Below are 17,064 nucleotides of genomic sequence, written 5' to 3'. Positions count from 1 at the left end.
TAAGCTGTCAAAACTACACACCGTGTTGGACAGCGACAACAGGTGAGGAAAGGACACTACCTGAAATTACGTTAGTGGCCAGAGCAGGTAACCGGAACACTAACGGTCACAAGGCAGAAAATTCCACTGCTGCACTTGAACTGTAGTCAACCAATATGGTTAATTCCACCGCATGGCGGCTAAATTTCAGCAATACAAACACTCGGTGTTGCTCACAGGAAAACCTCCCCAAAAGCGAACCACCGAAATGAACGACACAACGTGAATGGATGTGACTTGGGAACTTAAAACACCTTTCAACTTTGACGTCCCGGGTCGGTGAGCTACGAAGCTCGTAGTGGTCGCACAGTTCCACACACGCTTCGACACTGTGCAGGGACCGCCAGCGGACCCAGGCGACTGCACCCCACGGACATATCCTCCCTGTTCCGCACCAACCGACCGACTAGTCTCAGAATGCCGACAACATCTAAAATAGTCGTCAGTGGAAATAACGCCAGCTTCACAGACAACCTGACAAACACTTGCACGAAGACCTGAACGTTACCCAACAGTAACTAAGGACGCATGAAGACAAATCGGGAGTCGATGCACACACACACACAGCCGAGTCATGCACGATCGGCGAGCCAAAACGCGTCGTCCGGTCAGACGACCGACCGACGATCCACAAAGACCGTGGCCCGACTCATGTGATGTGCGGCGGCAATGGTCGGGCGAGCCATGTCGACGCAGACCTCACTGCTCCAACCTGACTGCACTAGTGTCGCATTGCAACCCCCCGACTGGCAGGTCCGAACTGCGTTCCAGACGCGTTCCAACTGACTGACAGACCCGAACACGCGACCCGAAGAGCCTTACGACAGACGACGACCGTGAAGTGATAGCAGTCGTGAAAAGATACTACGACAGGGGATATATCGATACGCGCTGCTTGCACCGGTCATGGTCAGGCAAAGCAGCAACTCAGTGACAGTAGTGATTCAAATTAACGTAGTAAGGTGGAAGTACGTCAAAAACAGGGTGTAAAATACACGATGGCGGAAACAAGAGCCACGCACAGCTCAAATATATTCAAAGTTGCGAATACGAACAGCCATCCGCTGTGTAATGGACTCGAACACGGATTCCCCGATTATCGCGAGCGGTCGCCTTATCTTTTGGCTATCCAAGCTCGACTCACAACCAGACCCAAACTTCCATAGATCGTCAACCATGTATCTACAACCCATATTCGTACATACACTACATATATTTCCGTACAGGGGAGGCAATTTATTTGAAAGTCGAACGCCCAGTGTCGGTGGATAAGTGTGATATTGTAGTGCCTCTGTTATTCAAAATTACGATGCAGTGTCCCTTTGGACATGCATTACATCGTAGTTACATTGGGCGTGCGACTTTCAAGTAAATTGCCTCCCCTGTACGGAAATATACCGGGTGATCAAAAAGTCAGCATAAATTTGAAAACTTAATAAACCACGGAATAATGCAGATAGAGAGGTAAAAATTGACACACATGCTTGGAATGACATGGGGTTTTATTATAACAAAAAAAAAGTTATCAGGCCTTTTTTCTTCGAGGAAATACGTGATTCTGGTTTTGTAACTGCTACCGTGACGGGTGGGAGGTGCTCCGATATGTTATAGAATCGCATCATCCCCTGCCTGGCTGATAAACACCTGCTGGAACGTATGATGTTTATGCAGGATGGGGTTCCACCCCATATTGCTAGACGCGTGAAAGATCTCTTGCGTGCGTCGTTTGGTGATGATCGTGTGCTCAGCCGCCACTTTCGTCATGCTTGGCCTTCCAGGTCCACAGACCTCAGTCCGTGGGATTATTGGCTTTGGGGTTACCTGAAGTCGCAAGTGTATCGTGATCGAACGACATCTCTAGGGATGCTGAAGCCGGCCGCGCTGCAGTCCGGAACCGTGGGACTGCTACGGTCGCAGGTTCGAATCCTGCCTCGGGCATGGGTGTGTGTGATGTCCTTAGGTTAGTTAGGTTTAAGTAGTTCTAAGTTCTAGGGGACTTATGACCTAAGATGTTGAATCCCATAGTGCTCAGAGCCATTTTAACCATTTTGAAGGGATGCTGAACCGGACATGCTTTACAGCGCTGTTCACAACATTATTCATCGACTACAGTTATTGTTGAGGGATGATGAAGAACATATTGAGCATTTCCTGTAAAGTACATAATCTTTGCTTTGTCTTACTTTGTTATGCTAATTTTTGCTATTCTGATCAGATGAAGCGCCATTTGTCGGACATTTTTTGAACTTTTGTATTTTTTGGTTCTAATAAAACCGCATGCCATTCGAAGCAATTTGTACCTCTCTACCTACATTATTCCGTGATTTATTCAGTTTGCAAATTTATACTGACTTTTTGAACATCCGGTATGTAGTATATCTACGAGTACAAATAGTACGCACATGGTTGACGATATATGGAAGTTTGGGTCTGGCCATGAGTCGAGCTCGGATATCCAAATAATAAGGCGACTGCGCCCGATAATCGGGAAATCCATGTTCGAGCCCCGGTCCGGCACCAATTTTTCACTGTCGTCATTCCATTGCACAGCAGATGGCTGTTCATATTCGCAACTGCGAATAGATTTCATGTATTTCATGGCGGATAAGTTGCCTCAGTGCCTGTTCGTTTGGGCTTGCTTGCTTGTCCGAAGGAACATTGCATCGTTGTTCGGAGTAACACAGGCACTGGAATGTCGTACCACTCCTGGTTGTCGGGAAGTATGAAGGGCAACAGTCCGGTTGGTATCTCTTCACTATCCGGGGAGTCTCCGGACACGTCATCGGGCTAGAATCCCATTACTCGAGTAGAATTGTCTTCAGTAATCAGTCTCGCTTTGAACTGAGTCCCTATCTCCAGCGAAAACGTGTCTGGAGACGCCCCGCATTGTTGTCTGTCATACGGCCAGACAACCAAGTTCGATGGTCTGGGTTAGCACTTCTTGTCAGTGCAGGACCCCTTAGGTCGTCATCCTTGCAGCACGCCGGTACGTCAACAGTATTCTACGCCCCGTTTTGATGCCATTCATCGCATGCCATCCTAGGCCTTCATTTCCGCAAGATAATGTCCACCCGCACGGGGTGAGAGTTTCTGCTGCTTGTCTTCGTGTCTGCCAAACCCCACCATAGCCAGCAAGGTCGCTGGACTTTCCCCGAATTCAGACGTTTGAAACGTTAGGGGCTTGGCCCTCCAATTAGCTTCAAAATGGCTCTGAGCACTATGGGACTCAACTGCTGTGGTCATAAGTCCCCTAGAACTTAGAACTACTTAAACCTAACTAACCTAAGGACAGCACACAACACCCAGCCATCACGAGGCAGAGAAAATCCCTGACCCCGCCGGGAATCGAACCCGGGTACCCGGGCGTGGGAAGCGAGAACGCTACCGCACGACTCCAATTAGCTTCAGATTTTGGCGATCTGACGCACCAACTGGACAGCATTTGGCACGATGTCCCTAAGGAGGACGCCAAACAACTCTGTCACTCAACGCCAAGCAGAATAACTCCTTGCGCTAGGGCCAGAGGTGGACGATTACGTCATTGACTTAATTTGTTAAGCACTTTGTCTTGAATAAATCTTTCACTTTTCCGAAATTGTAGTCATTAGTGGTGCGTCGTTTTTATATCTTAGAGTATATATAGGAGGGAACACAAAACTTGTGCTATTGCAGTTCCATCTTTGATGTAAATCAGATTACAGTAGTACCTTCACAGGTCTCAAACTAGCGTATAATGTGTGGTTATATTAAGAAATATATAATGGCCGCAGGAATACAAAATGATATCGTAGTTGTCTTTGGACTAGTCTATTCTCATACGTGATTTGGTATAGAAGTTACTGCAGGAAATGTTGAGCTGATTTGCAGGTCCTGCGGAGGGAAGAATCATTACGGAAAATTCTGAGAGAACTAAAACAGATAGAGGTAGTAGTGGGGCTACTAACTGGACTATATTCTAATTAAATTTAATGATACTCGAGTGTAATTTGTACGTTTTCGCGTCTGATTTAAGGTTCTGTGTTCGTTTTAATTATCTTCTCCGTTGTGGGATCTGTGAACCATGGAATGTAAACCAATTAGCTAGTGACAGCTGAACCATAGGCGTCGGTGAAGATGTGTTTGTTTCCAGCAGACTTTGAGCTGACGATCAAAGATTCAGGCGACGGCTAGTGCTATAGCTCTTTTGAGTGGCTTCATAATACGGCGATTGCTATTGGCAGCATTTCATCTTGTACTTTCGCAAATACATCATTTTAAAGCGTAATAATATCCTTACTTCGTATTCCACAATTTCCCAACTTTCGTAAGATGTATTACAGCATGTACTTTCTCTCTTACACAAAACTTGCACTAATGCAATTGTGTCTTTTATGTAAAATAGATTATAGTAGTATCTTCACAGACTCCAAATTAGCGTACAGCAATATGTGTGGCCATATGAAGAAATATATAATCGCCACTGGAAGACAAAGTGACAACGTAGTTGTGTTTGGACTTGTCTGGCTACATACGTGATCTGGACATAATGTACACAGCCACGGGTTGTGATAGGTTTACTAGATTACGTACAACGTTTTTTTTCGATCTGAACGGCTTTCGCTACGGTTCTGTAATTTTCACGTTGGCCGCAATCTGTTTCATCCTGGCATACTGAAAATTTGGTGATAAATTTAGACGATCATGCGGTTTCTGGGAAGCGTCGTATTCTGTGCACCCACAGAGTGCTCCCTGTGTACTCACAGCAGCAGTTCCAGATGACACCTAAACCCTGACTAGAACAGAAGAGCAACAGATTCTTTCCCAGTTAGCAATTCTATTTTTCGCCTACGACCGTTGGTTACAAGGTGTATCTTCTCCTTCTGACAGTCTGTCTTACGCACTAGTTCCCTGTTTTGGATTTAGCAAATCCCTAACAACAAATTTAGTGTAGTAATACATTCAGATTCTCCGGATACCTAGCTCCGTAATCACTGAAGCTCGCAGGTAAACCAGGGACCAGCCATATGAGCCCTGCCTAGCGTTTGTCTGCTGTGTCTGCCTCTGCGTTTTCACGCCCCTATTAAATCATGGATTGGATGTTGTACCTTTATATGTGTAATTTTATTCTAGGAAATACCATAAATATTTCATACGACTCTTAGCTATATTTTCCGTAAAGAGGATAATTAACAGGTTTGATTTATTGTTATCACTGCAGAATTCTACCTAGCGTACCACTGGACTCTTCACGAAATCCGCAGTACATAAATAAGACAGAGCAATTTTTTGCAGATCTCGGAACAATCGACGTCCAGTATAAGTGGAAAAGGGAAGAAAGATTACGCTGTAACATCCGGTTGAAGTCGACGAAATCTAAATGAAGCTTTAGTGTGTAATGAACGCATGGGGGGAAGAACACCTGCCGCATCATTGATCTTTGAATCGGCCCTAGGCAATCCAGGATAACCTCAAAAGTCTTGGACGGGTCTGAACATTGCTCTTCCGAATTAAAATGCACGCAGCACATGACTGGTTGGTATGTGACTGTATTAATGCACGAGAAGTTCAAGTCCTTTTTTATGATAGAGAGATATACTAAAATGAAGACCAGTACCACTAAATCAGTTTGTTGCAAAATGGAATGAATCTTTCACTTTGTTGCAAAGTGTGCATCGCTTTGGAACTTTCTCGCTAATTATATACCTAATAGGGACTGGAACCAAGAACGCGGTTCTAGGCGCTCAGTCCGGAACCGCGGGACTGCTACGGTCGCAGGTTCGAATCCTGCCTCGGGCATGGATGTGTGTGATGTCCTTAGGTTAGTTAGGTTTAAGTAGTTCTAAGTTCTAGGGGACTGATGACCTCAGATTTTAAGTCCCATAGTGCTCAGAGCCATTTGAACCATTTTAAGTCTAGGGGACTGATGACCTCAGATGTTAAGTTCCATAGTGCTTAGAGCCATTCGAACCATTTTTCGAACAAAGTTACAAGAAAAGCAATGGCAATGGTTAAAGTTCCCTTGGTGGCCCAAAATTTGCAACACAAATTTTTTGCTTCTTTTCTGGATAGAAAAAGAATTTATTTGGGGGCCGGCCGTGGCGACCGAGCGGTTCTAGGCGCTTCAGTTCGGAACCGCGCGACTGCTATGGTCGCGGGTTCGAATCCTGCCTTGGGCATGGATGTGCGTGATGCCCTTAGGTTAGTTAGGTTTAAGTAGTTCTAAGTTCCAGGGGACTGATGACCTCAGATGTTAAGTCCCATAGGGCTCAGAGCAATTTGAATTTATTTGGGGGATGAGGCACCTTGTATATTTATCACATACAGCTATGTTGGCATGCAGAAGTTTAATTGAGAAGCAGATAGAGACGTGGACGTACCATATTTTATTTTGGTGTATTTGCGTGCTTAATAGTATTGCATTTAAGAGTAGTGCAGTAAGAACTGATCATACCTTTACACGCGAATGAAAATTGTGGCAATGTAGTTGTAAAAGTAATTTGATAACAGAACAGGCGATAAATTTGTTGGGTATGAAAAAGTTTACTCGAGTTGATGGATAGTGCGAGAAAGAAACGGGAGCGCCAGCTCTCTCCGCCTACCGGGCCCTGCACGCCCGCTCCCCGGGCACCGCCGGAGCCGCCTCCGCCTCGGTCACGCCCCGCACCTTGCCGGCGCCAGGCCACAGACTGACAGCCGTGATAAATGCCGCCACACCGCAAGGCTGCGTTTATATTTATACAGCGGTCAGACCTATCAAAAGTTAATCTCTCCCATATATCCACTGGCTGTTGACTGCCGAGACCTTTCCGGGAGCCGACACCGCCGAAAACATCGATCAAAATTATCACGGCCTTCGGCAGTGGTGCTACACAGGTAGCACCTAGTGAAGTTCGCCTTTTGCTCCTGTTTCCATGAAGAAGGTGAAATATGATGGCAGAGACACATTTGTAGCTGACGTGTTGCCAAGTCCACGTCGTAATGTAAAAAAAGAGGGTTTCTGCAATGAGCGAACCAGAAAGTTTAGCTGGTTTACGGTGTCATAGGACAGAGTGTCACTTGTGAGTTTGAAAGTTTCTTTTTATGGTCCTCATATCTCACCAACTGGCTGTGATAGTCCAACAAGTAGAACAGTAGACTTCAGTCCTGGAGATCCCGGTTTCAATGCCAGATACTGGGGTGGACTTTTCCTCGTTCCAATACCTCCAGGACGACCAGAGACAAATCCATTCAACTTGTTATCAAATTAATGAAGCGGATCTTTACCTCGGTCAGATTGTAAGTAGCGTGTTTGTATGTTTGCAGCGCTATAGACTGTGTTAATATCGCGGACAGCGCTCTGCGCCCTCGGCAAGAGATTCTGTGTTTAGATGGACTAGCAGTTAGTGAAAGAATAGGGAAGTGAATGGACATGATCTTCTTAGTGGAGACTCTGTGTTGTTAGGAATTGCATTGTAAAGTGAGACACAAGGAAATGTAAAATGAGGATGGATGTTGCTGGTAAGCCGGCCAGAGTGGCCGAGCGGTTCTAGGCGCTACAGTCTGGAGCCGCGCGACCACTACGGTCGCAGGTTCGAATCCTGCCTCGGGCATGGATGAGTGTGATGTCCTTAGGTTAGTTAGGTTTAAGTAGTTCTAAGTTCTGGGGGACTGATGACCTCAGAAGTTGAGTCCCATAGTGCTCAGAACCATTTTGTTGCCAGTAATGTTTGGGTTGTGGAATTATTGACAACCATATTATTTTTGGAACTGGATGTCACATGATTAAGGTAAAATCTGCGAAATACATTGTTTGCTCTTCAACAAAATCTTTCTTTTCTAACCATATGCCCCCTAGTATTTAAAGCCTATAGTAGTTAGAATCTTATTATTTAGCGGGCTGTATTTGCTGCTTGCTGTAGTTTCTGTAGTTCGGGTTATGAAGATTTCCTGTGAGGTAAGTGACTTATGAAAAAGTGTGGGCTATTATTAGGATTTATTCTAATTCAGGGCCATTCTTTTGAGTTAATTATTTGAATCATGTTGTCATTTTAGAGCAATCGGATTGCGTTGCGCTTGTATATTGTGGGTAATAAATGAATAGGTTAAGTTTGAGTCGTCCTAGTCAGGGAAAGTTCTGTAGGTCAGTATTGTAACGATAAAAGTAAGTACACATTCAGCAGTTTCAGTACAAACTAAGAAGTTTCACGCACTCAGTTGCCGGCCGGAGTGGCCGAGCGGTTAAAGGCGCTACAGTCTGGAAACGCACGACCGCTACGGTCGCAGGTTCGAATCCTGCCTCGGGCATGGATGTGTGTGATGTCCTTAGGTTAGTTAGGTTTAAGTAGTTCTAAGTTCTAGGGGACTTATGACCACAGCAGTTGAGTCCCATAGTGGCTCTGAGCACTATGGGACTAAACATCTATGGTCATCAGTCCCCTAGAACTTAGAACTACTTAAACCTAACTAACCTAAGGACATCACACAACACCCAGCCATCACGAGGCAGAGAAAATCCCTGACCCCGCCGGGAATCGAACCCGGGAACCCGAGCGTGGGAAGCGAGAACGCTACCGCACGACCACGAGATGCGGGCAGTCCCATAGTGCTCAGAGCCATTTGAACCATTTTGAACCCACTCATTTATTTCAGTAGACAAAAAAGCAAAGAAATTTCAAAATGGCAATCGAGTCAGTGGGCCACCCGATACCACCTCATAGCGGTGATAGGCTGCAATCTTCCTGTAGTCAGGCCAATATCATGGTCACGGGCTGGCGCCACAGATAGAGATACATCTCGCCAACGAATGGTCAGGATAACACTGCAACGCATTGCAGGTGTTCCCCTGCAGCAAACACGTCTGTCTGCTATGCTTAGCAAATGCTTTATACGGAATAGTATAACAGCATCATTAACTGGTAAGTCCTCTAGGATTTCAGCCTCCTATTTCGGAAAGATTTTTCTTATTCGTACTCACTGAGCCGTGGCGGCTTCCGTAAGGGCACACGCGTGATCCTACTCGCGTTCCATCAACTCTGGCCTTCGTTGTATCGTCTTTGCTGGGCTATGTGTTCCCTCTGAGGCTGTGTGGTGGTGAGTGGTGTGTCGGACACGGAGCTGGACGAGTGTGCCCGAGAGCTCGGCGTCCTGGGGATTGTAGCGAGTTTACATCACAGACCGCTGTGCTGTGGGGGCCCGCGTTTTCCTGCAGAGTTGACGGTTGCTACCGGCTAGTTTAGTTGGCAAGGAGCGGCTCTCGCCGCGTGCAATATGGTAACGACGTGTGGTGCTAAATACGCAGAGAACTAGTGAACAACTTGCTAGCTGCCACGAGTTGCAGGGCAGTATTATCCGGTGCGTACCTGGAGTCCTGAAGCTATTGGGCAGTTTGACATTTGTTTAAATAATCTATGAAGACTGTTTAGTAAGTACTAAAAGATTCTTAGTTCTACCCGGTGTGAGCTGGTCAGCAATCCAGTTTCTTAATGCCTTTCGGTGACCCTTGTGGGGCTGTGTGTCTCAATCCGGAGGTTTCTGTATGGGCCAAACTAGTATTTTGCAATGTTAATCTTGCACTGCTGATTGCCTTTGTAGACATGAAAAAGGCATTTGATAACGTTATCTGGCAAGAGATGTTCAGAGTGCTGAGGAAAAGTGGAATAAAGTACAAAGACATCCGTGTGATACTCAGTTTCTATAAGAATGAGGTGGCAGTGATTAGGAACTGTCGCCAGGAACAAGAAGCAAATATTATGAAGGAGGTAAGGCAAGGACGTGCTCTCTCTCTCCTCTTATATTCAATGCTTACATCCAGGAAGCTATAGACCAAGTTCGAGAAACTACTGAGGTGGGGATCAAAATTAATGGGCAGAAGACAGACATGCTACGTTATGCAGATGATATTGCTATAGTCACAGAGACAAAAGAAGATCTAGAGGAAGTCCTCAGAACAATGGAAAAAATTCTATGCAATCAGTATGGAATAAGAATAAACAAGAAAAGGACTAAAGTGATGGTATGCAGTACAGGAGCAGAATATGAACCTCTGAGAATGGGAATTGGAAGAGAGGAGCTGGAAGTGATAGAGGAATTTACTTATCTGGGAAGCAAAATCACAAGAGATGGTAGAAGCCGGAATGAAATTGTGACCAGAATATAGAAGGCCAAAACTGCATTTAATCGGAGAAGGAACTTACTCACCAGCTGAAAATAAGGAAACATATGAAAGGTTTTGTTTGGAGTGTGGCCCTATACGGATGTGAAAGTTGGACAATTGGAAGAGAAGAGAGAAGACGGCTATAGGCCCTGGAGGTTTGGTGCTATAGAAGGGTGATGAAGATAAGCTCGAGAGACAAAGTAACAAATGAAGAGGTGCTTAGAAGAGTACAGGAAATCAGATCTCTGTGGAGGCACATCCAAACAAGAAGAGAAATTTTTAGGGCACATCCTACGACACAACAACATCATTGGAACAATAGCAGAAGGAGCTATTGAGGGAAGGAATCGGCGGGGGCGACCAAGGATATCACACAAGCAACAGATCATGAATGATGTTGGATGTAACACATACTTGGAAATGAAGAGGAAGGCATACAGAAGAATGGCGCTCTGCTGCAAACCAACTTCAGGGTTGAACACTAAAAGAAGAAATCTTGCTCTTGAAATCATAGTTTGTTATTACTGCGTATTTGATAATCCTGACTGTAATTTCTGTTTGTTGTAGACCTCATGGCCCTTCCTGGGGGGAATTTGGATTTGGCTTGTAGCTAAAGTTGTGTGCGCTCAGCCTAAAGGTACGCACATGTGGATCGTGTGTGTGTGTGTGTGTGTGTGTGTGTGTGTGTGTGTGTGTGTGTGTGTGTGTGTGTATGCGCTTGTATTTGGAGATTCTCTTACTCCGTGTTGAGGAGCCCTTGAGGTTATAATTGTACAGTTTAATCGACCATTTGCCATTTGGTGCGTACACCAATTACAGTGTCTATTAGTCCCTAAGTGACCCCAGTACAGGTATACTTTGACGTTTTAAATTTTGTTTGAATTTTTATGTAATTATTCTTTTAAATGACCTTGTACATTGCTTATTGTTGTTGCTGTATTGGTTAACTTGGAATGTTATGAGCGGGCCGCTCCCATACTGAACTTTTAATAGTTCAATTTTCTATTTCCCATTTAAGTATTACTGTGTAAATTTTTATCAAATTTGTTTTGCTGGTTGTTATTTTGTTTATGTTGACAGCCTTGTTTCAGCAGCGGTTGACGCTTTGCTGTTCTGCTGGTCCGTGGCAGGGACGCGCTTTCCTTCTGCTCCGGCGGCCTTCCCGCCATCACACGAAGCCTGGGTGTTGACAGGTCACACACGATTGTTCGCATCTCCAGCTTCAGCATCAAGTTGAGTGCTTTGTCGTTATTCTTTTGGTATCGTGCCAGAGCTGGGGCGTCGCCAGATTAGGGAGTAATTGAGTCAGTATTTCTGTTACTGTAAGGCCTTTGTGGGCATGTGATGAAAGTCTTTGGGCAAACTGAGTACTGAGTTTCTAGATTTCTTTAAAAAATTGAGAGGTCAATTGTAATGATCATTTTAATTGTGTTTTAGGAGTCTGGTAGTTTATTTAAGTACTTAACGTGATTTACGTGGAACAGGGTTGTGGCCAATCAGTGAAGTACTAGTGTTGCTTCGGCCTTACATGTAGATAGTCTTGGGCAGCTTGGCCGTATCGTGTCTATATAAGAGCAGAATAACCAGTGGAGATTTATGCATTTTAATGTCTTTATTTAATGTTTGTTGAATGTGTATTCAAGTCCTGTTGTGGGATTAGCCCATATTTGTGATCTAGCTGGGGGGACAGATTGCTATTTAAGGTTTATTTAATTAATTAACTGTTTGTAATAGGGCCAGCATGGTGTTGCAAAGTTGACAGTTTGGAGTACTACTTGCAATTTTATATACAATTGAAATGTTCTTATACATTGTGAATTTAATTTAAAAATCTTAGCTATTTGTATGTATTTCGCAAGAATCTTACTGTCAGCTGGTTCATGATACATTTTTTTTACTGAATAAAAATATTTGTTTCGGAATTATCATGGACGCATCAAGTTCGGCCTCCTTCCACGTGTTTTCCTTAAATTAATCCTGATCCATGTTCTTGGTCTCACTCCTTAGATATCTTTCTGTTTCAGGCTGTGAATAACTTCAGTAAAGTGTAACTGTTAAGCGACGATGGCGAGTTGCTTGAAGAGTGTGGGGAAGGGGTTGGGTAACGGAGAGAAGAGGTAATTTATTGCCGTATTTCTTTAGACTTGTCACCCAATATTCGAGGCCGATTCGATTTACAATACGAATACCATAGATCTTAAATCGAAATTTTGAAATTCAATGTAGAATATCGATATATTCCACGTAATTCTCCAAACCCCGAACTTAACGTGCGAGGGCCATTCAGTAAGTAATGCAACACATTTTATTTCAGAAAGCACTTCGGTTTTGTTAAGAAATTCCAGTATACAATATTATTTCCCCTCTACAAAACACTGTATTTCAACATAATCTCCTTTCAGGGCGACGGCCTTACATCACCTTACAGGGAGGCTATATGGCTGCTTGGTACCACTCTACTGGTCGACGTGGGAGCCACCGTCTTGCTGCATCAATAACCGCCCAATCATCCACTTACTGCTTCTCCCGGAGCGCATTCTTCGTTGGGCCAAACATATTTTTCGGAAGGTGCGAGATCCGAGTTGTGGGGCGTATGAGGAACAACAGTCCAATGAAATTTGTGTGCTCCTCTCGGGTGCACAGACTTGTGTGAGGCCTTGAATTTTCATGGAAGAGGAGAGGATAGTTTGCATTTTTGTGGCAACTAACACACTGCAGGAGTTACAGCTGTGTGTGGTCGATCGGCACGCGGGAGATCGGACCATTTGCACGACATTGTTGCGATAGACGCCTTACCCAACGACTCACCGACCTTTGTTTCACTGGCAGGTCTCCGTAGACACTCTGCAAGCGACTATGAATATATACGATGCTCTGGTTTTCCGCCAAAAGCAACGCAATGACAGTTCTCTGTTTGGAACGCACCTCCGTTACAGATGCCATCTTGGATGCTATCTACAGCGCCGCTGCCTTCAGAAATTCATGAAGCTATACAGGCTGATGAAATTTCGTATCTTTTTAACCGAAATTGGCGGAGAAAAAATTTGTTGATTACTTATTGAATGCTTCTCGTATATTGTGCTTCCCAATATCGTTTCCGATGTGCGAGTTCAGTTTTTATTAGGAGCCAATTGCGTCTCGTTCCTCTCTTCCGAAAGAATATATTGTTTTCAAGAACGCTTTGGCCACTGGAAAATATTTGATGTTGCAACCCCATAATCTTTGTTCTTTACTGCGAGTTTATTGTTTAAGAGAAATTGTGTCTATTTGATACAGCACGGTTAGGCTGGCCATAAAAATAGCTTCCCGTCCAGTCTGTGAGGAACATATTTAAAAAACTGACTCCGATCCTGTGTCTGTCTACAGCAGTCAGCACTTCCGGACAGTGTTTTCACTACGTAATATGGAACTCAGGAAACTTTCGTGTTGAAGCATAACTGTCTGTATGAGTTCAAGTTGAAAAGTAAGACTGTTTGGACCATATAAAAATGATTGAGAATTTATGCAAAATCTAGTTTACTGACAACATTCACTTTCCCAAAACAAAGACAGATATAAATTATGCTAAACAAGTTTTGGTTGTAAACTGTAAACAACTAACAGTTGGTTTAAAACCGCGATGGACAAGAATCCTAGGTGGCAGAAGGGAGTCAAGAACTCTGGCCCTAAAACTGTGGGTAATGCAATCTGAATTGATCTGACCCTCAGCAGACTTTGATTCATAATATACAGAAGTTTCTCAATATAGGTGCAGCTGAGAGCAAGTGGCGATTGTGATCTGTACGCTCTGACAACGCTGGAGCGGCAGTACGTTATCCTGTTTGCTTCGTGCAGCGATGTAACTTGCACCTGGCGAGGTGAGACGTGAGGCGGTACCTGTCAATCGATCGCGGCCACGAAAGAAATGCAAAAATCTCACGGTATAGCGATCAGGCAGACGGGTAAAAACTTCTACCAGTGCCCTGAAATCATGGTAGATTTCAGTGTCGTAGCAAAGACCAATTTGGCTCACTTATACGACAGAGCGCACTTGGATACCAAACGTCAAGACTGGTAAACCAAAAACGAATGTGTGTCCTCAGCAATCGAGTAGTCCGAGGCGTTTGAAGCCACAGTGTCGGTACACACCACAGGCTCCTCAGCCTAAATTCTCGCAAATGAAGTCAGTCTCAGGATAGGTCCCAAGCACCAACCACACATACCAGAGCATCGACCACAAGTCCTCTTATCAGACCAAAGTGGAGTATCCGAGTGCCTCGCCCCTTTTCAGAAAAAAAATCTTTTTTCCCTCAAAGTGCACCTACAACACCGCCTTCTCGTCGTCTTGAGCCAATCATAGGGGTCTAGAGACGGTAAATCTCCCCTCACACACGACAGCACAAACTCCTGTCGAACGAGGGCAAGAGTTAAGAAACCTGCGTCTCGGGAAAAAGAAGAAACCGCCAATTACTGGCCTTTTTAAGATTTTGTGGAGGGGGAAGAATTTTTTCCGAAGTTGCTTCGCTTCCTTCAGCAACAAGCGAACAGATACTATCTTAAAGATCTTTATCTAAATCGCCTGTGTGATGAGGTGTAATAAAGATTTTATCTCTAAACGTTTCTCAGACGCCAGAGTTTCTTACGCAACCGAGGCGGTCAATGGAAGTGGGTCACACGTCTATTTGCAGTATGGGCGACACGAAAACTTGTGAATTTTTACTACGCATGGCTCTGCACTGTGTAGACACGTCCCTTCAGTCCGTCGCCCCCAGCCCAGCCTTCAGCTCGCGCCAATGCAGGTATAGCAGCATTGTTCTGCTGGAGACCTGTCTCGACGAGAGGCTACTCCTTCTGCCCTGTACTCCTGTGGGCCTTTCCCGCAAGATTTACAGAGGGATGGGCTCGCCGCCAATTGCTTTCAACTCTAAAAATGCCGTTTCTATGAGCTAAGAACCGTAAAAATACCTCATGCTTTTAGCGCCCTACAAGGCTCTATCAACGTCTCCTCAGACCATTAACTTTCTAGAGCCTCGCTTAAAGTGCGTCAGGTTATAACAAAATCATTAATATTTTCTGTATAAGAAAAATAGGTGAGAGAGTAACTTGTCCCCTCTCAAAGTATCCAGCAACATGGTCAGAGTATGTTTGATCGTTTAGATTCGCATTTCGTAGCATTCTGAGGCAACGAACATTCAGTAGCGTTTCACCAACATGTAAAGGAGCATCCTTCAATAGACGGTCAGCTACGATCACGACCCACGCATCTTGCATTAACGGGGTTTTCCTCTTCCTCTGTCTCATTTGCTCCCAGGTGTCAGTTATTTAATATTATGGGATGAAATACTGCCAGAAATGGTCCTTTCAAGCTCTAATTTGCTTATGTTAAGCAGCAACATGTCCCAAAGCCTTGAAATCTACACAATTCATTAATTTAAAACCAGTGTTTGTCATCGCTCCACTGTTCAACTCATTTATGTAGTGAACATAATAATAGACGTTTCTATTCGGTCGAATCTGAGCTCTCAAAAATATTTCTGATTGTTGTTACTATGCCTACCCTTCATATCTGTGCTCCTTATAATTAACAAATTATATTACGCGGTGGGGAAAATGCCAGTAACAAATAAATGAAAACTATGCCTAGTCGCCAAGATCGTAAACAATACGGTAATCGGTGACTTTCGGTGGACTCTGTAGTCGCGGGAACTGGCTAGTCCACATACAACACTGCACTGTACCACAACAACTACATAACCCAGTGTATATGTTACCTAGCTTTATAGCTATCAAAGGCTTTGCGGTTTAAACCAGGTCAATCAAGCATGGTGTAACAACTAGGACTCTTAACCTTCTCTTGCCAACCAAAAACTGATGCTCCAGCCTTTTCCCAGTTCCAGGATACGAACCTATTACTTCTATATCGTACAACATAGCACTAAGGAGCACTGGAGTTATTTCACTGTGGCAGCAGTTCACAAAGGAAACTAACGATAACGAAGTGATGCAAGTAGAGGCGAATCGGCGAGGAGGGCAGCTGCTTCTCCAGGCGGGCGTCTCCTATGTAAGGCATCCCGCCCTGGGCCTCGCCATTTTAATTAACCGTTGTTTCTTCTAGTTTTCCGAAATAGTCGGCTGCAGTTAAACAAGAACAAATAAAAATAAACAACAAAATATAACTGACCTCAGAGACAAAAATTTTGTAGCCTGAACAAGTTTGTCATTAATTTCGAGCTGCTTTTCAGTAGACCGCAGGACAGGAATCACGTAGCATCCTGCAGACAAGAAACACCGTAATATCATCACATTCAGCAAGTGCCTCTCAGCTGATTAATCCTCAACAAGTTCTTTGGTCCTGAATCTAATAATCCGTTCAGTGTGTGCCGTGACCTTCAGTAGAGTTCATCTACCCCGTAGTTTCTTCCCCTTAATATTCTCAGCCCGCCCAGTTAGCTGAGCGGTCTAACGCACGGCTTTCCGGAGTGGGAAGGAGCGCATGGTCCCCGGCACGAATCCGCCCGGCGGACTTGTGTCGAGGTCCGGTGATCCGGCCATTCTGTGGATGGTTTTTAGGCGGTTTTCCATCTGCCTCGGTGAATGCGGGCTGGTTCCCTTATTCCACCTCAGCTACACTATGTCGGCGATTGCTGCGCAAACAAGTTCTCCACGCACGCGGACACCAGCATTACGCTACCACGCAAACAAAGGGGTTACACTCGTCTGGTGTGAGAGGTTCCCTGGGGGTTGGGGGGGGGGTCACCGGGGGACAAGCCGCACAGTAACCCTGGGTTAGGTGTGGGGAGGCGGAGGGGTGAAGTGGACTGCGGTAGTCGCCGTGGGGTTGTGGACCGCTGCGGCTGCGGCAGGGACGGAGCCCCTCCGTTGTTCCTATGTCCCCGGTTAACATACTATGCAATAAAATAACACTCTGAGGTCGC

The sequence above is a fragment of the Schistocerca nitens genome, chromosome 1 (genome assembly GCF_023898315.1).
Source record: "Schistocerca nitens isolate TAMUIC-IGC-003100 chromosome 1, iqSchNite1.1, whole genome shotgun sequence".
Classification (NCBI taxonomy): domain Eukaryota; kingdom Metazoa; phylum Arthropoda; class Insecta; order Orthoptera; family Acrididae; genus Schistocerca; species Schistocerca nitens.
The sequence above is the reverse complement of the archived record's forward strand: the minus strand, read 5'-3'. Positions refer to the sequence as shown.